The following is a 26,084-nucleotide window of genomic DNA, read 5'->3' on the forward strand; positions in this document are numbered from 1 at the left end:
TTTTTAAAGATTTATTTATTTGAGATAGAGAGAGAGCATAAAGGGAGAGGGAGAAGCAGACTCCCCGCTGAGCAGGGAGCCCAGTGCAGGACTCGATCCCAGGACCCTGGGATTATGACCTGAGCCAAAGGCAGATGCTTAGCCAACTGAGCCACCCAGGCGCCCCGAGTAAAAGATTTAAACAGCTTTTCATTTTTGCAAGGGATAGGTAAATCAATGATCTTACGCTGTTGTTGTTGTTTATCTTTCAAACTCAGAGATTCTACAACTCTACAAATATGAGGCACAGACAGATTAGATAATGTGTGAGTGTTACCAAGCTAGTTACTGCCAGAACTGTGACTGGAACCTACTTCCTGAATCTCAGTCAGTCCAGTGCTCTTTTCACAGGGTCATTCTGCTTTCCAAGCATGGATTTCGGTGTAGGGAGAAGGAAAGCATGGACATATAATATGGCAAAATTCTCCCCAACTAATGCTGAGAACAGGCAAGACCAGAAAGGGCATTTGCCCCTCACACGGTAGGACGACCTATACAAGAAAAAGGATGCAGAAGACAGCTTTGTGTTTCCCAAGTATGTGAGAAAGCTCTTTAAAGCTTGAGAAGGGTTGAGATGCTGCCAGTGGGAACCATGTATGCTAGTTCCGAGAACACTTACCTGGTAAGGGTAGTATGATGACTCTACCCTGGACTTGTTAAACTCTTCAGTACATGAGCTGGGTGTACAGCCAAGATTTCTTATTTCTTTCCATATTCTGTTTGTGGTAAAGTGCTTTTCTATAGTTTTCCTCCTCAAATCTTTATAATAGCCCTGTCAGAAAATAGGAAATATATTATTAGCCTATGCCCATTTTATAAGTGAGGAAACTGAAACCCATGAATGGGATGTAAATGAGTCAGTCACAGAGCTGGTGCATGGCCGGGCTGAGAGCACGCAGCTATGCCAACTTGCAGAGCAATGCTCTTTCTCTGACACTACATTGACTCTCTTCTGTAGGCTACAAGACAGGATAACACAGAGGACTTCAAAAGCAAGTGCAATAGTCATATGCACATCTTATGTTACATTTCCTTCATATACTACTTTATTTTTCAAAAGAGAATCTGGCTTAAAGTATAAATATCACATTTACTAATCCATCCATAGCATTTTTGTGCCTCAAATGTATATCTATTTAAGTTAACTTAATGATTACAAAAGCCACATTTGGAAACTATTATATATGTAGATTAACTTATGGGTTCATTTGGGAAAAAGGAAAAATTACTAGAAAAAAGCAAAACAGACTACATTCACAAGGAAACAGGAATAGACATACTTGTAATTTTAACATGATTCAATGGCATATCCCAGTGGAACATTATTTTTAATTCAGTTTTTTGTTTTATCAACATCCATTTTTTCATGTACCAATAAGTGAGAGTATAGGAAGTGATTTTCTCAGGGGCAATGAGGTCTACATCATGTACATCACACATTTGTAGAGCTTAGGGTCAAAGGAAACAAACAGATTTAACCATGAATAAACATGAAGAAGACTAATATTGAGGGTTTGAAAGGCTATCACCATCTTTTTACTGAGGTCAAGGAATCTAGACTCCCTAAGAAGTAAGGTGGTAAGGAAAGGAAAAACAGGCTTATATAATTGAAGATAGCAGGTTAACACTTTCTTTTCAACCTGTTTCATTATTTGAGCATACTAGTAACTCCAAAGAGAAAGTCTCCCCACCCACTTTGAATTGCTGAAGCAAGTGTGCTTAAAAGAAGGGAACACCTTTGGATTATTTCTTTTATCAACAGAAAATACACTTCTTGGTCATAAACACTAGAGATCACAAAGACTAGCGTTCAGAGCAAAACTGTGGGGGGGAAAAGTCTGCTTCTGTGCCAACAAAAAAAAAGAAAAGGCTAAAAAACTATTTAGGAATGAAAAACCACATTGAATTTTTTTTTTTTAAAGAAATATTTCAGTATTCACTGAGTCTTTTTTTTTTTTTTTAAAGATTTTATTTATTTATTTGAGAGAGAATGAGAGAGAGCACATGAGAGGGGGGAGGGTCAGAGGGAGAAGCAGACTCCCTGCCGAGCAGGGAGCCCGATGCGGGACTCGATCCAGGGACTCCAGAATCATGACCTGAGCCCAAGGCAGTCGCTTAACCAACTGAGCCACCCAGGCGCCCACCACATCGAATTTTTAAATGTAGTAACAGATTGCTAGAGGTTATAGGCTAATTCTAATATGTTGGATACTTGCTTTCTTGAGGGTAAGTAGGTGATGGGATATAATGGACAACCTTGGGACATTCTAACCAATAGTGTAAAGGCTGGGTTTCCAAGGTAACAGCACAATACACGCTCTAGACAACTATATTGAACCAATAGGGAAGAAAATAATTTAAAACAAAATAGTGCCAATGAAAGATATTACTCAACATGGTCATAACTCTATATAGAATCCTCACTCCTTTAAAATTAAATACTTTAAGAAGAAAATTTATAAATCTAACAACAAAAATCATATGTAGATCCTGGAAGCATCCATTGGGCTAAGAGGCAAGAAGTTAAAAGTGTATATACATTCTCCCTATCTTAAAGATGACAAAATGAGGGCCTTCTGGGATTAAGTAACTTTTGCAAGGTTATGCAACTGACAAGTAGTAGAAATCACTTGACATAGCTGTTAGGACCAGTATCCGTACACTTCCACCAAGATGCCTCAACCTAGACCTGGGGCTGAAACATGTCAGGGGCCAAATGGGCACCTGTGTGAATGGAAATCCCCATTTGTTTCAATAGCTGAAGTTCTGTCCCACCAATTCTGTTTAAATCCTTTTTGCTGAACCTGACATGATTGGGTATAAAGACCCTATAACTCAGGAGAAGGGTCAAGCTCTGGAACAGACTTGCAAGTCATATACCTATAAATGGTGCTCTAAGCCATGGGTTTTGAATGTACTACAGATCATTAAAAGTTGAGAAGACCGATGAGTTAATACAGTCCTGGGAAATATGGATAGTTAAGAGCTTCAAAGAGGGAGAAACCTTAGGGAAAAAACTTAGCTTCCAGAAAGAAGTATCTGAATGGTGGGAAGAAAACCAGAAGAAACTGGTTTTGTAGAAGTCTCCAGCGAGTGGTCATCTCTGTAAAATATTACAGAAGGGTCAAGTATTGTTGCATAATATTTATAGGTTATACAGTATTCATAAGATAAAGGCCAACTTCAGAAACAGTTCCAAACCTAAAAAAACAAACAACAAAACAAAACAAATAAACCCTCCAGATTGTAAGACTCTTTCTGACATAGAAGATAGCCCATGGAATACCTTTTCCGTCCTAACATTTATAAAGAAACTGCCATACCCCTAAGTCTGGCAACAACTCAATTTCTACAGATAGGAAATGAGATCACATAAGTCTCTTCAGCTCTCATACATCATACATTCCAAGAATCCTAATCTTCCTCAACTTCCTTTCCTAATTAGTTTACAAAACCTCTATGTGTGTCTCATCAGGGCCCCCAAAGCCATCCTTTCATCTCCCGTGCAGCTCACCATTTTCTTCTTCCCTTGCTCTTCATTCCTACAGTGATGTCTGACAATAATAATAATGATGATGATATTATTAATAGTAACTCCCATTTATTGAGCACTTACTATATGCCAAATATCATGTCGAGTACTCCACAGGACTTAATTTTTTTTTTTTTTAAGATTATTTATTTATTTATTTATTTGACAGAGAGACACAGCGAGAGAGGGAACACAAGCAGGGGGAGTGGGAGAGGGAGAAGCAGGCTCCCCGCAGAGCAGGGAGCCCGATGCGGGACTCGATCCCAGGACCCTGGGATCATGACCTGAGCTGAAGGCAGTTGCTTAACCAACTGAGCCACCCAGGCGCCCGCACAGGACTTAATTTTAATCCTCAGAACAACAGGGTCAGAGACGGAAACGAACTTGCCCCAGGCTACGAGAAGGAAGGAGCAGAGCCGGACTCCAGGCCACGTCTGTCCTGCACCCCTGGCACCCTGGGCTCTCCACCACCGCACCCCACTCAGAAGCCACGAAGGCACGCCACAGCCAGCTCTGCGGCCGATGGAGAGGGCAGCTCGACAGCGGCAGACTCTGCGTGCCTCGCCCCCTTGCCATAATGCCACGAGACCCTGCTACCTTCCTCCGTGCTCTGATAGGCTAACAGGCATCTGCTGTGCAGGCTACTGTATTTGCTTCATTCACAAATAATAACTGTAAATGGCACTTTCACATCCTACCACTGGCATCAAAGCAAGCACAGTTCTTCATCAAAGACTTCTCGATCATTTTATGAAATAAGGCACTGGGGAGCCAGCCCCAGTGGACCTACAAATTTGTCTAGGCATGTCTGAATCCAAAAGGGAATACAACTTAGACCCCAACTAAAATCTCTGACATGTATAATTCTGCTTGAAATTCCCTTAGGCAATGCTGAGTTGCAGAGAGACCTGAACTTTTAAGAAGGAGAGACAAGGTTCCAAAGCACAGCTGCGGGACAAAGAGACGGACTGGGGGCTCCCGTAAACAAAGAACGTAGGCCCTAATCTTGGGACAGACTGGGAAAAATTGCAAAGGGTCTTTTTTTTTTTTTTTTTTTTTAAGATAGAGAGGTCTTCAAATGTTCAAGGAGCATTAAGTGCCCAAAAGAGAGATAGGCCCTGGAGAGAGAGTTGTTTAAAAAGGGCAATTTAAGGTGACCTTTAAGTTAAAAGGAAAGATAAGCATAGCTTTATCAACACAAAGCTTCAGCTAATCAGAGTTTACAACTTAATTGTGAAAATTCACTTGTTTTTTCTGATAAGAAGAATTAGGTAACTGACCTAGTTTCACTTTCACTTTGGCTACTCAGAAGTTTGGTACTGAGTTTGAGGCTTAATTATAGCAATAATAATTACAATGTGGGTCTTCACTGACTGCAATACTTACTTCTTTTTCCCTTTCTAGAAATTGTATGTTTACCCTATTTCTAAATTTTTATTTGTATTTACATTTAACCATTTAACAATATGTATACTTTGGGAGAAAAATTTTCATCATAGACAAATAATGGAAGATGACTGATAATATGATGATATATTGATAGACAGATACATAGACACATAGATACATGAGTGATGACCTGAGATCGTTGACAAATTAGTATAAAACAGGAAGAAACTTGGCAGGCTTTGGTGATTCATTGTGAGAATATAGGAGATTAAAGAATCAAAAAAGCCAAAAATGACTCCCAAGTACTTCAGCTCCAGGGGCTAGGGAGAAAATGGTATCAGTCAAGACTGCAAAATATATCCTGAGAAGCTGGGAAGGATAATGTGTTTAGTTTGTACATGTTTAGTTTGAAACCCTGGAAATATCCAGGAGGTAGTTAAATATATGAGTCTATGAGCTTGGAGAAATGTTCTGAACTGGATATATACTTTTTTGGTTTTTGTTTTATTTTTCCAGCAGCAGTAAAGAATGTAGTTTAACACAGGAATAAAAGCAGAATGTCCCCCTCTTCCTGGACTTAGCTCGAATAAGAGGAGAAACAATTCAAGGACAGAATTCTCATTAACACCGGCACCGAAGGGGAAAACAAAATAGGAAATAGGCAAAAAGTTCTGAATGGAATCAGGAAAGCACAGAGTTTGGAAAATAAAGGGATCAGGGTGTTCAATGAAGCAGAGAGGTCCGGTAAGAAAATACTGAAAATGCTAAAAAATTGGAGCAATCAGATTACTGATGACCTTATGAAAAGTAGTCCTAGTAACATGGTGGGAACAGAAACTACTCATTTGAGAAATACAGAAGAAAGGAAGGTGCAGAAGGCAAAAATCCCCATAGAAATCAGAGGATTTGAAGGGGGAGTTAAAAGCAGAGGGAGGTGGGACACCTGGGTGGCTCAGTCAGTTAAGCGTCTGCCTTCAGCTTAGGGCATGATCCCAGGGTTCAGAGTTTGAGTCCTGCATAGGGCTTCTTATTCAGAAGGGAGCCTGCTGCTCCCCCTGCTTGTGCTCAGCCTCTCTCTCTCTCTTTCTGACAAATAAATGAATAAAAATCTTTAAAAGCAGGGGGAGGCTTGTGTTTTACCTTCTGGCTGGAAGTCTGTATGGAGACCTGTGACAAGAGTTTAGAAAGGACGAAGGAAGGTAAAGGAGTTCAGCCGCACACCCTCCAGCCTGGCACAGAGGAAGCACTGGAGGGCTCTCTGTTTTTCCTCCAAAGGGTACACAGAGGCGCTGAGAGAACCAGTGGACCAGAAGTGGGCCCAGGGTAAGGATGAGAAGGCCACAGAATAGAAGATCCAACCAAATGGAATCTGTGGCATTTGCCAGTGATTTACATGAATACCGGGGTAACTTCCCTAAGAACCAGACGCAATCAGCTGCACCCCAGCCAACACCAACACCCGCCCAGGGGTAAGATCAGCCTAGGGGCACTGCATTTAAAACTAGAAATGGCTCTGGGAAAACTCAGACCAAGAGCCCCTGCCTCCATGCCAGAGAGTCTGTTAGCATCCCCCTACACTACAGTTTTCTTGAAAAAGAGGAAAGGAGAGAACTGCTTTTAAGAAAGGGGAGAAATTGGGGTGCCTGAGTGGCTCAGTCGTTAAGCGTCTGCCTTCTGCTCAGGTCATGATCCCAGGGTCCTGGGATCGAGCCCCACGTCGGGCTCCCTGCTCAGTGGGAAGCCTGCTTCTTCCTCTCCCACTCCCCCTGCTTGTGTTCCCTCTCTCGCTGTATCTCTCTCAAATAAATAAAAAAATCTTGAAAAAAAAAAAACAAAGGGGAGAAATTGCCCCGATAAGGAGTATAACTTTGACTTGAATGACCATTTATTCAAACGATGACTCTAGAACAACACGAAAAATACTTTTAAAAGCTTTAAAAGACGCCATACTTCAAAAGGATAAACTTACAGTTTTGAGGGCTTTGTGTTTTGGTTTTATTTTTCCCACTACAAAGGCAATGGAGGTTAGAGTACAAAATGAGATCAGTTATGAAAAATAAAAACACATTCTCATTTTTGCACACTTTAACTGTAGTATATAAATTTTCACTCTTCTATGCCTGCAAACAAAATGTCCTTGGAAATATAACTGGGATAATGGTAGGATTTGAGTTGAAGAAGGTGATGGTAAAATAGTTGCATGCATTTTTAATTAACATGAGGGACTAACCAATAGGCAAGTAGAACGTGGGGGTAAGGAGGGCCAGGGCATGTCATTTCAGATGGCAGAATCCTTGGAGTAGAAGGATCTTTTCTCATGAAGGTAAAAAAAAAAAAAAAGGAATTATAGATGCCCTTTTGTAGAGAAGCAGAAAACACGACATCCTACAATTCTGTGGTTCTCTGCATTTGAAGGGATGCAGCGGAAATGATACATCCATGGAAAAGCCATTTGTTGGTACTGGTAAAGAAGTAGCAAGAGCATTCCATAAAGAAAGTGAGGATGCAGAAGAGCTGGTTTATGATGGAATGAAGTTTGAATAGGGTAAGCAGTGGAGTTGGGGTCCCCTTTTTCATAATAAAAAGCGCAGATCATGACGGTAGGCAAGAAATGAATAAGTCTGGGACATAAGGGATGAGCTAATTTTGATGTTTCAAAGGGAATTGTGGCATAAATGGCTTCAGTATGAATACAAGCTGAGGTCCCAGATATAGCTGGAGGCCTTGTGAAACCAGCAATATTTGACCTGATTTGAACTCACCAAGGTCAAAGCAGGCCAATCCTCAAGGATGGAGGCCTGGTCTGTGGGTTCTGAGGCTGATTCTGGTAAAGGTCCTAGTTAGGCACTGATACAAATTTCTGAGTAGAAATTCCAGGCCAGGGAGCAGTCTTTGCTCTCCTGAGCAGTCAGCCCATGCTACCTTCAACCCTTACTATCTGGTGGTAACAACCTCCCTCACAGACCAAAGCACATATGGTTTTCAAATCACCAACCCTTTCACCACCCAAAGTCTCTTTTAGTCTCTTTTCCCAGCAGACCCTACTTTGTAAAATGTTACCTACTGTTGAGAGGCAGATATTGATCAGAGGAGGAAGTTAAGTGGTTAAGAGGTGGGAAAGGCATCAAAGTACTAAGCAGTCAATTTCTGGGGAAACATCATAGATTATCAGCCAGAATTTCTAGAGAGCCAGCCCTGAGGGAGAAAGAACAAAACAAGAAGAGCCAACTGGAAAACATGTGGAGTGGTTTGCATTCTTTTAAGCTCAAGAGTGACAGCAGGCAAGAACACAGACATTTTCCTGAGGAGAGGCAAAATTCCGAAAGTCAGTTATACGTGTTCTGCTCCTGGTTGCCCCTGCCTAATCATAACGACATTACACGAGGAAAATACAAATTAATAATCAGATGATAATTAGAGGCATGGTTACTCTTGGCCTTGTTAGCCTGAACCTGGAAGAAGGACTGTGCTCAACTTGGCTGCATGTTGGAATCACCTGGGAGACTTAAAAATGGTGCTCTTTCTAAGTTCCCCAGGTGATCCTAATGAGTACCCCAAGTTGAAAACGACTAGTCTTGGGAGTATTCTGAGGGAAGTTTTTGCCAGAGATGAAGAAGGGGAAGAATACGACTTTTATACAAAGGAGCTAACTTAAGCTTGTGCACAGCAGAGTTTCTGAGTCCCATGGAAGCTTTGTTTCTCCTACTGGTCCAGGTCAAGTAAATCATGTCGTTGCCTATTACATGGGTTCACCCGATGCATACAACAACATAACCGCCAGGAAGGGAACTGGAGAACCCAGAATGAGAAATGATGGATGTTCACACTCCTGGCATCTAGGCCAATGGGCGGGGCGGGGGGGGGGGGGGGGGGGGGGCGGGGTTGAAATATGGCTTCTCTCCCTGCCCATCTCATCTCTCCAGCGGACCAGGCTCACTCCAGGTGGGATATATGCTAGGGCTTCCACATGGTGTAGTGGATAAGCATTGATTTACTCATCTGTTCTGGTTTGAAGACATAGGATTAGTTCATGATAAAATAACCCGCATCCCACCAGAAAGGTGATGCCGAACTGAGACTCGATGAACACACTGAAGTTTCAGGGTCAGGAAAGGCAGTCAAAAATGATATGGTATAGTTGGAAAATGAAGCTAAGGGCAAATATGCAAAGCTTTGTCCAAGATGAGATGCTCCTTCTGTTCCTAAAATTTGGAAAACAATCCTCTGACCCTGCTAGATCATATAAGGGCCTTAAGGACCCAGATAACCTAGGATGGAACAACTGGTCTCAGAGGAGACAATCACCTGCATGACACAGTCAAAGACCCACTTGCCTAATTCAATGCCAGACTCGGGTCCCTCCACAATAAGAGTTTGGCCACATTTCCAGTGTTCTTTCATTTTATGATTTGGTTTCTTATTTGTTTGTTTATAGTTGCAATTTATTCTTATCCTGGCAATGTGACTTATTATATTATGTCAGATGTGTCCTTCTCTGCATGAAGGAAGAAAATTAGCTGTGAAGACTTCCTCTGACACTATATCTAAATCATACAGAACTAAATTTTCAAATATTCCAGATGAGACAAACTATTAAGCAAATATTGCACACAAGAGGATTTAGGAAATTTACACATGGCTTTTAAACTGTGGCAGTATAAGTTATTTATATGAACTTCTGCCTTGGCCAAGATGACAATTTAATCCTTCAAAGAGCTGATATATGTGCAAGTGACCATCCCGGGGCCTGGTGGGTAGCTAATAGCCATTAATGAAATATGAATCTAAGTCTTACCCTTAGGAGGAAGCCATGGACACGATTCTATCAGAAGTGAAAGTGGGAACATTTGGGAGAAGATGACTGTTCGCTTTAAAGTTAGCAATGCCAGAAAAGTCTGATGGTAGGTTTTCTCTAATGTGGTCTGGCTATTTTAAGAGCAGCTTCAAAGGCAGATGCTGGAATATATTCAGGAGATTGAATACAACCTACCGCTCTCCAGTCTACCAGCCTCATGTCAGACAGCCTTATTCTGATCCTACCAGTATCACCTTTGTTGATCTCACTTCCTGTCTATTTTACCTTTCCACTTCTGTGAGACTCTCCGTTCCAGACACTCCTGTCTCACTCCTCAATTGCATTTTACATTTCCACCCGATAGGTACTGACACCTGTGTATTTCTGGTATTTGATAATGTACCTTACTTGGCTAAGTCTCTGGAAGCCTCATTATCTAAGAACTAGCCTCCCAGCCAGCACTGATAAGGATCCGCTTCCCAGTACTGGACCAAATGACTTGAATCAGACATGTTCTGTAGACTTTAGACAGCAAAATTTTGAAGTTCTAAAAAGAGAAAACCATGTCCCATGCCAATTCCAAAATAAATAACAATAGTGATCAATAAGGATGGGAAACTCTTTAAAATAAAACTGTATTAATACATTTAAATATTATTTTTCCTTCTTTCTCTTCTTGATCTTTAAATGTTAGAGTACCCTGAGTTTGTTCCTTAGGCATTTCTCTTTTTTTTAACTGCACTCACTCTTTAAGTGATTGTATTGAATCTTGTGGCTTTATACATATTAATTCTCTGTTGACTTTCAAATTTATATCTACAGGCCAACCCCTTCCTCTGGGCTCCTATCTTATATATCCTGCACCTTGATGTTTTCACTTGAAGATTTGTAAACATTTCAAACACTACATATCTACACTTGAACTCTTGATTTCCCCTCCAAAGATGACTCTTTCTTTCAGTCTTGCCCATCTCAGTGGATGACACCACCATCCACCATGTTGGAAGGAAGAGAAAAAGGCAGGCAGGAGGGAAGAAAGGAAGACAAGAAGGTAGTAGGTAGATAAAGAGAGAAAGGGATTGGGAAGACAACCAGTTAACAGGAGTATAATGTGGTACTGATGGCAGAAAACAGAAAACAGAAAGCAGAAACAAAATTTTAAATAGAATTTTGGTGCACAAAGCACTTTCAAAGACTGCCTTAGGGAATTGTTTATGCTTTATTTATTGATCCAGATTTTAAACTAAATTTTAAGAGAGACCGGCATCACAGAGGTCAACACTTTAAAAAAATGGATGATAGGGTCAGCAATGCCATTTTAAAATGTCTCTATGATCTAACATGCAATCAAGCCCATTGATATTCTGCTAAAGTAAAAACAAAAACAAAAACAAAAAAACAAAGAACCCTACGGAAAACAATTACTAGTTGTTTTTGAAATATGATTGTCAAGATATAAAGACTAAGTAAAGTCTAGAATAATAGTTTACATTAAGTACAGTAGGTTTAGGGTGCAGCCATTTGTGAAATATTGTCTAAATGCATGTTGGGTGATGTTTGCTTAATTGAAGGCAGGTTTCAAAACCAAATTTAATGAATGGAGAGCTCCAAATCTGGATTTAAAAATGTGCTAAGAAAAAAGAAAGACAAGGAAGAATCTCCAAAACCTTTTCCTTATCTCTCTCTTCACGGGTGTGTAATCATCACTGAATGCATATCCTTGCTCATGAATTTAATCCCACATGATCAACATTTGGCTATGATTAGCATTTCTACCACCGGTATATCAAGACAACAATGAGCAACTTAATTCTCTTAACTGCCTCCATGCACCATCAATCAAGTCTGCATATATTTATTGGGTGTCCTCTGGTATAAGACCTTGGGCTCTGTCCCGCAAAACACTTCTCTAACTTCATCTTTGCCTAGAAGTTGGCCCTTTTCTGTATTGTTATTACTATTACTATCACCATCATTATCATCATCATCATCATCATCATCATCATTACTTACTAACTTTTTTTTTTTTTTTTTTTTTTTTTTTTTTTTTTTTTTAAAGCTTTATTTATTTATTTTAGACAGAGAGAGAGAGCACATGCATGAGCAAGGGGAGGGGCAGAGGGGAAAAAATCTCAAGCAGACTCCCTATTGAGCCTACTTGGGACTCAATCTTACCACCCAGAGATCATGACCTGAACGTACTTACTAACTTTTAACTAAAAATCTGCTACAGAGCATGAGTTTTATCAGAACACACATTTTAAAGGAGAGAATAAACTATTTGAGAGCATAATTAAGGCTTGAAAGTGGTGCTTTGCTCACCTCCTTTCATTTCAGATATTTTTCTTCCTTCTTTTTTGCTCTGTCATGCTGACTCCAGCAGTTTCACCATATACCACAGACTAATGTTTGTGGGACTGCCGCCAGTTGCCCTGTAGACATGTGCTTCCCATCGGCTTATCTTTACTCATTATTCTGTTCTTAATATCATTGTGCAAAGAATCTGAAGATTACGAAATAACAAGGTTTTCCAATATGTTGCTGTGTTTAAACATGTGATAAATTAACAAGGGGATAGTGCAATGAAAGCATTTGCATTTAATTTCCATTCAAGGCACAGAGCTAATACAGCATGAGAGAGAAAGCCATTTGGTTTATTCTCAAGAGTTTGGGTGAGCACAAAACTAAATAAAGCTGAACCACAACACGGTAGGATTTATTAAAACTGCATGACCAAACAGTAACACCCTCAATAGTGAACCAAACTTCTTTCATCCCCTCTTCACAAATTGTCACAGCAGAGATGGCAAGATTTCCATATATCTAGCAAAATATCACAATGAGAAAGCATTTTGTATGCCAGTGTCCCCTAGATACATATTTGTTAAGGAAAGTTTTCATTAAGAAAAAAAGGTTAATGAGAGTTACACAAGAAAAAAAGAGGAGAAATTGTGATCTTATATCAGTTTTTTCACTCAATCATCGGTCAATTCACATATTTTGCAATGTCCCTTTTGCCATTTGTAAAAATATTACAATAAAATAAAACTATCTTCCATGGTGAAAATGAGAGGTTTTCTGAGGTGACACTTATACAGCATATTTAACTTTTTAAAGAGCTGTTTAAAAAGAAGTATAAAAAGAATAAAGTGGTTTTTCAATTATGTATTAATAATTCAATTGGAAAATCAACATTTCTGTAGATAGTTTGTATGGGATTTGTTGGATAGATATTGCTGTTTTGCTAGAACTAGGCACATGTCCAAGAACAGAGATTTAAATCTTAAATATGAAACACTCCTTTGTTTTGCTTTTCTCATTCTTTGCAAAGCTCATTTTGTGGCTTTAAAAGTATTTGCTTAAGGGATACTATCCTCAGAAACTATAACCAAGAAGTTGCCAACTTAATATTATTTGAGGGGATGCCAAAAATACCCTTGCAAAAGAAGTCTCCCCATTTCCTCCTTGATGCCTGAAATCTAACAATTGTGATTCACTCAGTTGTATTGATGGTTGACATCTTCCTATAGGTGAGGAAGGAAGGAAGAAGGTATGACTACTCAAATAACCACAAGATCACTGCACTGTACTATCATTCAGCCTATATTTCTCCATGTTATTCACAAAGATATTCTGATGTTTTCAAATGGTTTACTGAAACCTAGCTGTATCATCACTATACCATGTGTTCCCAAACTTATTGAAAGGAGATTTCTTGCAAAGTCCTTGGATGAAGCTGAAAGGATGTTGGCACCTAGGGTTTTGAGCAGAGCAGAGGAAAGAAAGCAATGCCACCCACAATACTCCCCTATACACTGGATATCCTGGGAATGCACAAAGAGAAAAATCAGATTGCCTTTTAGTGACCACTCATCTGCTTCTAAAAGCTCATGCATTATATTTTGGAAAATCCTTTTTAGAATTTAACCGTACATTTCTCTCTTTAAAAAAAAGTTAGGACATTGACCCATCATAGACACACTCTCTTTCTCCATATCTCTCCTTCTCTCACTCTCTCATTTTCAGTGGTTACTTAGAATTTCAAAGAGTTCTAAAATAAACCTAAAAAGTTTCTTCAGCATCCTTAGACATAAATTGTTAAGGTTTTAACATTTGAATTCATCTAAAGTAGGCTGTTGTTTTCTCTTTACATCTTAATCTACAATAAACTATATTCTTCATGTGTTTAATAAGTACTTTCCCATTTTAAGATCACTGTTTATGTTAGAGAATATAGAAACAAAACAGGAGTGAAATAGCTCTGCCTTCTTTTGCCAACTATTATCATATATTAACATAACCAGTTTCCTCCAAATTGAGGGGGAGAAATGGGGTCTTAATAAATCTTATAGGAGGGGCACCTGGGTGGCTCAGTCAGTTAAGCAACTGCCTTCAGCTCAGGTCATGATCTCAGGGTCCTAGGATCGAGCCCCGCATTGGGCTCCCTGCTCGGTGGGAGGCCTGCTTCTCCCTCTCCCATCCCCCCTGCTTGTGTTCCCTCTCTCGCTGTCTCTCTGTCAAATAAATAAATAAAATCTTTTTAAAAAATAAATAAATCTTATAGGATTAATTGAGTCATTCAACTATATGCACATATTAATTTGATTTTTAAATGCTCATCAATAAGGTAATAAGAAGGGCGCCTGGGTGGCTCAGTTGGTTGGGTGACTGCCTTCAGCTCAGGTCATGATCCCGGAGTCCCGGGATCGAGTCCCGCATCGGGCTCCCTGCTCAGCAGGGCGTCTGCTTCTCCCTCTGACCCTCCCCCCTCTCATGTGCTCTCTCTCATTCTCTCTCTCTCAAATAAATAAATAAAATCTTTAAAAAAAATAAAAAAACAAAACAAAAAAAAGGTAATAAAAAAGAAGTAGTGGCCCCAATTTTACATCATTCTGAAGGCACAGATCTTATTATTTGGAGAAAAATATTTTACTTGAAATCCAGATTCTGGGCACAGAAGAATAATAGGAAATTTTCTAAAATTATCTTGATGACTAACTTCTCAGGTCTCATTCAAAATTACTTTATGTAAAAAAGTACTGCTGTAACAGATACCCAAACACAAAGAGGGAGCTTTGGAACTGGGTAGTAAATAGTGGCTGCCAGAGTTTTGAGGTGCTAGAAAGATGGATGTGAAGGGTGATTCTGGTGACGTCTCAGATGACAATAGGGAGCATATTACTGGAAATGAGAAAGCACAAGGGGCGGGGTCACCCTGCAGAGCCATGGGGGCGATGCTGCCAACCCAGGGGGCCTGGAAGGTGGGCCACTGAGCCAAAGAGGATTATTCTCAAGCCTTCAGATCCAGTGAAATTTGTCTTGCTAGGTGTTGGACTTGCTTGGAACCTATTACCCCTTCCTTCTTTCCTGTATCTTCCTTTCAAATGGAAATGTCTCTCCTCTGCCTGTCTCACTATTGTATTTTGGAAGCACATAACTTGTCAAGTTTCACAGGTTCACAACTGGAGGGGAATTTTGCTTCAGGATGAATCATACCTCAAGTCTCATCCATACCTGATTTAGATGATATTTAGATGAGACGTTGGACTTTAAAACTGATGCTAAAATAAATTAGGACTTTAAGGGCTGTGGGTATGGAATGAATATACTTTGCATGTGAGAAGGACTTGAGTTTTGGGGGTCTAGGAGTAGAATGCTCTGGACTGAATTATGTCCCTCTCCAAATTCATATATTGAGGCCCCAAACCCCAATATGGTAGTATTAGGGATAGGCTTTATGGAGGTAACTAAATTTATTTTATTTTTTTTAAGATTTATTTATTTATTTGAGAGAGCGAGCGAGAGCGCATGCACACGCACGCGTGCATGTAAGAGTGAGAGGGGCAGAGGGAGAGGGAGAAAAAATCCCAAGCAGATTTTGTGCTGAGCTGAAGCCCGATACAAGGCTGGATCCTGTGACCCTGAGATCACAACCTGAGCCAAAACCAAGAGTTGGATGCTTAACCAACTGCACCATCTAGGTGTCCCTGGAGGTAGCTAGATTTAGTTGAGGTCATGAGGGTGGGGTCCTTTAAGAAGGAATACCTGAGAGCTTGTTTTGTTTCTCTCTTTCTCTCCATGCACTAAGGAAAGGCCATGTGAAGACACATCAAGAAGGTGGCTGTCTGCAACCCAAGGAGATAGCTCTCACTAACCAGACAGTGACCCAAGCTGGCACCTTGAGGTTTGACCTCCAGCCTCTAGAACTGTGAGCAGAAAGTTCCTGTTGTTTAAGCTGCCTAGTCTAGAGCATTTTGTTATGACAGCCCAAGCAGACTAATACAAGCACTGAAGTGTTATTTCTTGGGGTTCTTATGCTTTTCCTCAAGAAAGAGAGATAAAAACTTAAAATGATAGGGTTAAACAATAGTCAATGGTTGATAAAAAGAGATTCATTTATCCTTGAAATAAGTAAATTAAATGGCATGTTTCCTTTACGACACAATAGTTACCTACAAATTACTAAGCCATTTCTTTTTGTTATCAGCAGAAAAGTAAAAACTACAATACTAGTAGTGATTTCTTTTTCCCTTCACCAAAGGGACTTTTCATTTATCTCTGTCTCTCCAGCTTGTTCAAACACGGTTCTCTGTGGCATGAAAATCTGATAAAACTCAGAAGGGATAGCAAAACTTAACTTCAGTATTTTCCTGCTGAGCATGAGAGGGCTTTGCAGACCCTAGTAAGATGACAATCTAAGCTGTAGCATCAGAAAGGACACCTCGCTTTATCCCCTCCTAAATTCCTATCTCTGTCAGGGCAGTAGCTCTAGAGAAGGTACTAGGGATTAAGAAATTCGAGGTACGTTTTCCTTCATACTTAGAAAGATTATCTCTGAAAGTAAGTTCATTTGTTTCCTACATCAGCTTTTCATAGATCATAAACCTTCATTAGAATCAGTTTCTTTTAAATCCCCTTAAGTTGGAGATCTTGAGGTATTGATAACTTACCCAAAAATGGACCATACTTAAATATTGTTAATCATTACTATGGAATAAATATATTGCCATGTAGCTTTCCCCACTCAGGTTTTCTTTTTTAAAGAAGATAGAATATTTTGGATATGGAAATACTGAACACCATGGGATTTTGTTGTGATTGTTTTTTAATTGCTTATGAAAGATTTCACATGATTTATGCATAAATAGCTTTGGGTGCTTTCTAAAGGCTTAGTTCCAACATTATGGTTGTTCATTCATCCTCTTATGGATGGCTTTGGTACTATGGGGTCTCAACTAGGATGCGAAATCAGCTTTAGAAGAGATCTATGGTGATGTACAATATGGTACAATGTTGAATACAGGTCAACTCAAGTGGACGTGAGTATAGGTGGGTCTTGAGCTGGAAGAAGGGGATTACTAAGTAGTTGTCAAGGCGGAAGGAACTAAACAGAAATTCAGTTACCAAACCAAGGATCAAGATATGAACGTGGGCTTCAAAATAAGGCAGAAATTCACAAGGTCATGGTGGGGCTGGTATTAAGGAACCATCAAGTCAATTCACCTGCTTCTAAAACACAGGCCCTTGAATCACTCCTGCCTTAACTCAGGATTGACCTCGGAATCCAGGTGTAGCTAAGCCAACAGGAAATGTTAGGAAAGGAGCATAGCACAGGTTGCAAAGCAAGCCCTGACTGCCCTAAGCTTTCATTCAGTGATTATCGGTCCCAAACTCTCAAATGACCACACACATAAGGATTTAGTCTGAGCTCTGCTTAGCACCAAAACCAAAGGAGAACTTCATTTTAAGCTCAAGAAAATATGTAAAATATCTGTTCATGTATTTTACAAATGTATTGAGTGCCTACTCTTGTGCTCAGCACTCTGCTGTGGATAAAGTGATGAACAAGTCAGAAAGTACTTGTACTACTGAGAGAATGGAAGAGATGGGGCTAGGAGGGAAAAGCAGAGGAGAGATCACACAAGGTGTATAGGTCAGGTTAAGAAGGTTTCTTCTAAAGTCAGGGACTTTTAGATAGATCAGTGATTCGTTCTTAGTTTTTTTATTTCAGGAAATATCATTTGGCCAATGAGTGGAAAATAGATTGTAGAGGGCAAAAATAATAACGAGATAGCTTGAATTATTTAACTTAGCACACATTTGACATTTGGAGATTATTTCAATGATCCCAGTGAGAGGTGTTGGTGCCCCAGACTAGGATGAATGTAATGGGATATCAAAAACATTCTATTTACATATTTAGAGATAGAACTAAGAGGATTTGCTACAAGATGGGTAAGTGAAGTAAGGAAAACAAAAGACGAATCCAAGTTTTTGGCCTAAACAATTGGGTGGATGGAGATATCACAGTCCAAGATGGAGAATAGTGGAGGAGTAGGTTTGGGAGAAAATAATGATGGGTTCCATCTGTAACATATAAAAGAGAGATGCTAGACATCCAGGAGATGGTTGGGACTAAAGAGAACTTAAAACTATGTCCCAGTTTTCTTCTTTGTTCTACTCTAACCTTGAAATGTCATTTAAATTTCTCCTATTTATTCATCAGTAAAATAGATATTTTAAAAATATGTTTAAAATAGGATTTGCCACATATTTGTCAATGCTTTAAAATCCTTTTTAAAATCTCTTCCCCTAAGACATATGAAAATGTGACATGGAAAATCTTTGTTTTTATAAAAATAACTAGTGCAATGAAGACAAAAACATAGTCTCTTTATAGACTTCTAGTTAAAAAGAGAGAAAATCATAAAAATTAATTATATGACTTAAAGTTAATACATATTTCTTATTATAAAATTAACTTGAGGGCGCCTGGGTGGCTCAGTTGGTTAAGCGACTGCCTTCGGCTCAGGTCATGATCCTGGAGTCCCGGGATCGAGTCCCGCATCGGGCTCCCTGCTCGGCAGGGAGTCTGCTTCTCCCTCTGACCCTCCTCCCTCTTATGCTCTCTGTCTCTCATTCTCTCTCTCTCAAATAAATAAATAAAATCTTTAAAAAAAAAATTAACTTGAAGTTATCGGACACAGTTTTTTTACTTGAGTTGAAAGCATATTTTCACTTTAAGACAAAAATAGTTACTGCCAAAATTAGACAATTATAGATATATAGCAGAAAATAAACATTTGAAAACAGTCTGGCATATGCCTATGTCCCAAATTTATACACCCTCTGAATATTTCATACCTCCTCCTTAAGACAAATACAAAGTTTATGTCGAATTATTCTTTCTTTACAAAGGTGCCTCTACATTTAAGCCCAGATCTGATAATACATATACCTCCCATGTGTAATAATGAATATTCATATGAATCATGCCAAGGAGGCTATAAAAGAAATTACATCATTCTTTTTTTTCCCTTTTCTTGCCTCATGAGATTTTCCTCTAATTGACCACATAGAGATAAGAGTAGCCTGGTTGAGGCATGTTACTCGATTTGCCAAGATTGATATACCTGCTCTAGCTCAGAGACAGCGGCCTCCTCCCTCTCTTCCGCTGTTTCATTGACCCATTGTAGAAAAGTAGGCCCCTACCCAGTGCCTGAGACAATGGAGATCAGCTTTCACATCTCCCATGCGGAAAATGGTACCATTTCTATTGATCAGTACTGAGTGAAATATAGTACTCTAGAAAGCTAAAAAGCCCTCTTATGCTGGTAAGGAAGTTCTGCAGTGTTTGAATAAGTGTAAGGGAGCATGAAAAATGTTAACACGAAGAAATGCCTGCCCTGATCATGTGGCAGCCATCACAGATAGTTCGCGTGATTTAACTTACCACACGCTTGACTCAAGGGAATTCTCCATTCACCTTCATTTATCACACGATGAAGCCACTTTATCGACACATTATGACCATGCGTTCCTTATTCTCTCTTTTTCTGTGACTAAAAAGGTATTTCTTTCTTCTTGGTAAAGAAAACAGAGATTCTTTTGAATAATATTTCCACACTTACTTTTCTCTTGCTGTAAAATGTACTGTGTTTGTTTACATATGAACCTGAAAAAAGAAATTTCTGGGGGGAAAGTATTGCTATGTCTAAGAATAACATTCAGAGATATTCCTGCTTCGAAAGTTTCTAAATTATTTAGGGAGTCAAATTTTAATAACCAGAAGTACTCCAAAATTCAAAGTCCTATTTTAATAGAACTAATTTTTTTCTAAATATTGAATTAAAACTGTGCTGGAATTACACACAATCACAATGATGAGGTTAGAGAGATTTCCCCATTGTCATTGTCAGGATAGATCACAGGGAAGTTTATAAGACTCAACATTTTACTGTATCTTAGAGTGGCCTGAGGCCCTGAATAGCAAACAAAGCTTTTCTGTTTACAGAGCTTTTATTAAGTTGCACTGTTATCTTTGTGGTCCCAGGGACCAAAATGGTGGGGGGAAATGGAACAGGGATGATATGGGGCAATTTTCCACCCCACCTTCTTTCTCAATCACCTACATCCACCTCTCTCTTTCCCTTTCACACTACAGTCTCACCTTAAATAATCTCATTCATTCCTAAAGATTCACCTGTTGCCTGGGGCACCTGGGTGGCTCAGTCAGTTAAGCGTCTGCCTTTGGCTCAGGTCATGATTTCAGGGTCCTGGGATTGAGCCCCATGTCGGGCTCCCTGCTCAGCGATGAGTCTGCTTCTCCCTCTCCCTCTGCCTGCTGCTCAAACTGCTTGTGTGATTGCTTGCTCTCTCTCAAATAAATAAATAAATAAAATCTTAAAAAAAGAAAAAGATCTATCTGCTGCCTATGTCTTGATTCCCAAATGTGTACCTCCAGATCTTTTTCCTGCATTCCAGGCTCATACATCTGACAATCTACAGCTCACCTCAACCTGGATCTCCACAGGCAGCACCAACTTAACTTCACCAAAATGGAACTCATTGTCTTTCTCTCTCCAAACCCTTCTGCTCCTGTATTCTCTATGACATACAACATGCCACGCCTCATAGAAACCCAGGAGTCATCCCAGACTCCAAACCCTTCCTCCACCCACCTCTATTGTCTGACTGCATCTTGTTGGTTTGAAATTCTTAACATCTCTCGTATCCAACCCCTTACTAAGCTACAATGATAGGATTTATACCTATGGATAAAAAAGAGTGTGGCCAGATCCACTTGGGGGCAAAGGAGGTTGGGAATGCCATCATGGAGGGGGTGATCCTTCAGCTAGGGCTTAAAAGGAGGTAGGTATGGAGGCCATTCCAGGCAGTGGTGGCAACATAACCAAGGGTTGGACAAGACAAAATTGCAAGCCTTTCAGTATGACTAGGACATAAAGCTGAGTATAATGGGGAAAACCTGACAAGAGTGGAAGGTGAATCAGTAAGCGGGGCCTCGGGAGTATAGGTTATTCCAGGGACTTAAGCAGAGGAACAATATGATCAGACCTGACTTTTAGAAAGCTCTCTGGCACTGGATGGAGGGTAGATGAGACAGGGACAAGGCTAGAAGAGGAGGTTGTTCTATAATCCCTGTGACAGGAAGACCAGTCTAAACTACAAGGGATAACATAAAGAGGCAGTGTTGAAAACCTCTGATCTGAAGAGTAAAAATATGGCCCATACAGTCCTTAGTGATATGACCTCTGAGCAGCTAGTTTACCTCTTCTCTCTCCACCCTGTGCCTGGCCCTCCACCTCCAGCCATGGTAACTGCTTGTGGTTTCCCACACACACTGAGTGTGCTCTTTTTTACCTCTGTGCCCTCTGCTCTATATATTTGCCCTTCCCCCTCCACTTTTCCCTAAATGAGCAGCCATTACCTCTTCTAAAAAAACCCTGATCCCCCTCAAATCCTAAATTTCCTTCCTGCCCCAGCTCATCCTATGTCCTACCTCCTCTGTGATCAGAATCTTCCCTTGTTTTCTCACACCATGATGATCCTCTGAACATTAACTGCACTCCCTTTCTGATCCAATTACTCAGTGCTTAACACATACGAGCTTGTCTTTTTAATGTACTTTTCATCTGGATGGTTTTTAGTTCTTAGCTCCACAATTAAATTCCAAACCCCTGAGGGCAAAGTCAATGCCTTCCTGGTATTTGTTTGTTTGTTTGTTATTATAGGGGAGGGAAAATATATCTATCATCACTTCTCGGCCTTTTGGCTAAGATCAAGTGAAGATATATCTATCATCATACCTGGCTATACATTGTACTTAGCAAATAGTTTAAAAATGCTTATTGCCTTAATTATCTTTTCTCTCTCTCTTTCACACATACACACACACCAACATTTTAAACTCTCTTAATTATACTGGATGTTTGATGTCTTTGTAGTCCCTGTCACAAGAGTAGATTACAGGTAAGATCGTGTTATAATGAAATTCTTTCCCATTCTTTCATCAACATGTGTCCAAAAGTTTGTGCAGGGTCTAGAATGGACATATGCTATACTGCTATGCACTGAAGGGTATCTTCCCCAAATTTCTATGTCGAAGTCCCAACCCCCATTGTGACTGTACTTGGAGATGGGCTTTTAGGAGATGATTAAGGTTAAAAGAAGTCATAAAGGTAAAGTCCTAATCTGATAGTATTGAAGATATAAGAAGAGGAAAAGTCTCTTTCTCCCTACACACACATGTTCCAAGAAAAGGCAGTGGGAAGGCACAGTGAGAAGTGGGACACCTGCAGGCCAGGAAGAGAGCTCTCACCAAAACCTGACCATGCTGACACCCTGACCTCAGACTTCCAGCCTCCAGAACTGTAAGAAGATAAACGTCTTTTGTTTAAACCAGCTGGTCTACAGGATTTTGTTATGGCAGCCCAAACTGACTAATATACATACCAAAGTTAGGGCTGTCAGAAAGTCTCAGCGTTAGGCATTCCAGATCATGTAGAGCTTCTGAGGCTCCTCAAGAGGAGTCCATTTGAAAAATAATCTTTGATGTTAAATGCCATCACACTTTCCTCAATCTGGCAATTCACAGCTTATACATTCAACACAGATAACAACAGATGATACAGTCTTAGCTGAGAAAAGGAAAATTTTAAGTGTAAACTCTCAGGTAGTAGTTAATGAAAATGCTTGACAAAAAAAATTAAAGAAAATTCTTGATAAGACAGTTAATTCAAATGCACTCTTTCCTTGAAGGTCAGACTGTGGTTTCATTGACGGCAATGATGGCAATCAATTCCCAATGGGTAATAGGACATTAAGTTACATTCAAGATATTGGTAAAGAGGCCATAGTTCTCATGAAATAGCATCACAGATATCTAAGACCACACAGAAAATGAATGATTTTGGAAAGCCAGGACTCTATTTCAGCACAAATTAAAACTATTCTCTTGGGTGTACCCACACAGAAAAAGAACATGAAAGGAAAGACATCTTAAACGTTTTCTTCCTATGGACCAAATAAATTCTTGGTATACTTGTAGAATTTCTAGTGCAAAGGTGTGGTAGATGTTATCTAGCCAAAGAGAACAGAAATGCTTTCTACAATATTCCCTCCCATCAGATAGTGCAGTAGCCTTCTCTTGAATATGCCCAACGACAGTCAAACTCCTTGATGTCCATTGTTGAACACTAAATCTTAGGATCTTAAGTTTAACCAAATCGTGTTTAAAAAAGAAAAGAACCTTCTTTTGCAAATTCCTCTGAAGCAGGATAAAATGATAATTATGTGGCTCTTACATCTCCACAAAGGCCCTTCAAATCTTTAGAGAGTGCAATAAAAGTCATGCCCAGGTTAAACATAGCCTATTCCTTCTCTGCCCTCTTGGTCCAACTCTTTTGTGTACACACTTATGTTAATTTTTACTTTTATTACAGTGGGGAAAAATTAAGCCTCTAAATTATCACTTTAATAAATAAGACTATGAAAGTGATTAATAGCTTTTAAAATTATTGTCAGTAGAGCTCAGCCCCTTTTTTAAAAAGTAAATTTGCAAAGAAAAATTAGAAACATGTCATGGGCTAACATGGGAGAAGGGAGAATCTCACTTTCTCTACTTTAGAGTTTCCCTTGATCACTAATTACTCAGATCGGCTACAGAACAACTCAACATGAGGGGTGGGAACAGGGGAAAGAATGAAGATCCCCTGCAAAATGAACACATGAGTTTACTGTCCCACAGGATTCTCAAAGGAGTCCAGGAACTGAAAAAGGTCAAGAATCACTAAGAGAAAAACTCTTCAATAAACCTGAGACTCTAGAATAAAAAGGGTTAAATGTATTAAGTATCACCAAGTTGATTTGGGAATAGAAATAAGGAGATTTCATTGGACTTTCAACCTCTGTAGACAATGGAAGGTGTTTGTTCAGTTAACTGTTCTAAAAACGACTTCCTGACAAGCAGTGGGTTGCAAGAGTTGCTCACAATAGTCTACATTTCCCACACAAGCCGCTGAGAAAATCCTGATTTCCGTGGACTGTTTCTGAGGAGTGCCATTATATTACACTCGAGAAAAGGAGTGGGAGGGAGGAGGAAAACACTGCTTTCAATTCTCTTACAATCTATTTTTAACACGCCCAAGAAGGTTTTGAGCTATTAATGTAATGAGGCTAGATTCAAAAACAAAAAAGAGCAGTAGGGCAGTAAAGGCCCAGTGTGGAGGGAGTGATGCTGATTCCTTTAGGACGCCAACAGCTGTTTCAATATCACATGGATGTTTACAATAATCATCACCATACATTTAATTGGAGGAAATCTTGATAAAAAGCAAATGTGTCACATGAATGAGTTAGCTTTTCCCCTGCTATTATTTTTTTTCATGGTCTATTGTGGTGTTTCATAACTCTCTGTTGCCCATCCACTGAATTTTATTTTTTACATGCTTATCAGGAGAAATTTCTCAATCCTTTACCCTGGTGGTGCTCTAGAATTTGTTTTTTGTTTTTTTTCCATGAAAAAATGAAATCTATAGATCTGATCACCATAGTTGGGATTCAGGAATGGTACTGCCTGCTACAATAGTCAGAGAATAGCTTAAGCTAGTGTAGCATCATTTAAGGTCAAGATGCACCAAATTTTATGACACTGCAGTATCCATATAGTAGTGCTCTGATACTAAATTTCAAAATGACAATGCAATCAACAGCCATGAGTTAGTGGAAAGCTGAAAACCTTAGGCATATTATTTTTTAATTATTTTTTGCAAGTTCTCCCTCTCTTCATTTTCCAGAAGGCCAGCATACCAGCCTTCCTACTGATTAACTAAACAGGTATTAATTATGAAAATTATAATAGTAGTAATAGTAGTAATAGAAAAATACAAGCGTATAATAGTAGTAATAGTATAATAGTGGTAATCGCAACAGAATAATACCAGCTGAATCTGTTAAACATTCAATGATGATCCAATACTGAGTACTTTATAAAAGACATTTCATGGGGCACTTGGGTGGCTCAGTTGTTAAGCGTCTGCCTTCAGCTCAGGTCATGATCCCAGGGTCCTGGGATCGAGCCCCGCTTTGGGCTCCCTGCTAGGCGGGGAGCCTGTTTCTCCCTCTCCCACTCCCCCTGCTTGTGTTCCCTCTCTCTCGCTGTGTCTCTCTCTGTCAAATAAATAAATAAAATCTTAAAAAAAAAGAAGACATCTCATTTAATCCTTGGTTTGTTTGTTTTTTTCCACTTACAGATGATAAAAGTGAGGTTCAAGAAAGTTAATTACTTGACAAGGCAATACTGCCAGTAAGTGGTAGAGCTGAAATTCAAATCAAATTCATTTTACTCCAAGTCCCCATGTTCTTAACTCCTACGATACTACTTTTAACCATAGTCCTGGTATACCCTGTGAATCACAAGAAACTTCTATCAAGCAAGATAAAACACTTACTTAGAAAAACTTACCTGGCACTGGGACTCAGAATTTACTGCTCAGCTTCTCTAGTCTTCCAACTGAGGTGAAGATGGAGGGAAAAAAGAGGGTAGGTGAATGGAGAAAATAAGTCATCCAATGGTTCTCATTCTGCATAGTCAGTGTCTTCTTCTTTTCATGGTCATCTTAGTCTTGAAGCTATCATCCAGTCTAGGAGAGGAAACTCTATGCAATTAGTCCAGCTCTTCTGAAAGGAGTTTAATAATCTACCAAATACCAAACCATCCTACTAGTATGGTTACTGCTATGATTGTATCAGCATACTGACTGGTACCCTATAGAATAGAACAATGACATTTTTTAACCAGGGTTTATTTATTAGACTCTTTAATGTACCTGTATCATAATTGTATAGGTATAATAAAAAATTCATTAAAATGTCTTAAAAGAGGCATAACTTGAATTTGTCTTAAAAGTTCAAAAATAATTAGAAATGGAAATAATTGGCAACTCCTTAACATGAAAGAAAGGATGATTTAAAAAAAATGAAAGTTAGGGGCACCTGAGTGGCTCAATTGGTTAAGCGTCTGCCTTCTGC

At 39.4% G+C, this 26,084-nt stretch overlaps 1 long non-coding RNA gene across 1 annotated transcript in view; it reads right to left on the bottom strand.

Moving 5' to 3' along the window:
• LOC118008405 overlaps positions 1 to 25,672 on the bottom strand; it is a 36,069-nt gene extending 10,397 nt beyond the window's left edge. Inside the window, exons 1-2 of the long non-coding RNA XR_004678692.1 lie at positions 25,519 to 25,672; positions 659 to 811 (exon numbers count right to left, since the gene is read on the bottom strand). This is a non-coding gene — a long non-coding RNA (uncharacterized LOC118008405). The remainder of the gene's footprint in view (positions 1 to 658; positions 812 to 25,518) is intronic.
• Between the last annotated feature and the right edge of the window lie 412 nt (positions 25,673 to 26,084).

This window comes from Mirounga leonina, unplaced genomic scaffold (assembly GCF_011800145.1).
Source record: "Mirounga leonina isolate KUSES-001 unplaced genomic scaffold, KU_Mleo_1.0 Mir_126, whole genome shotgun sequence".
In the NCBI taxonomy this organism is placed as follows: domain Eukaryota; kingdom Metazoa; phylum Chordata; class Mammalia; order Carnivora; family Phocidae; genus Mirounga; species Mirounga leonina.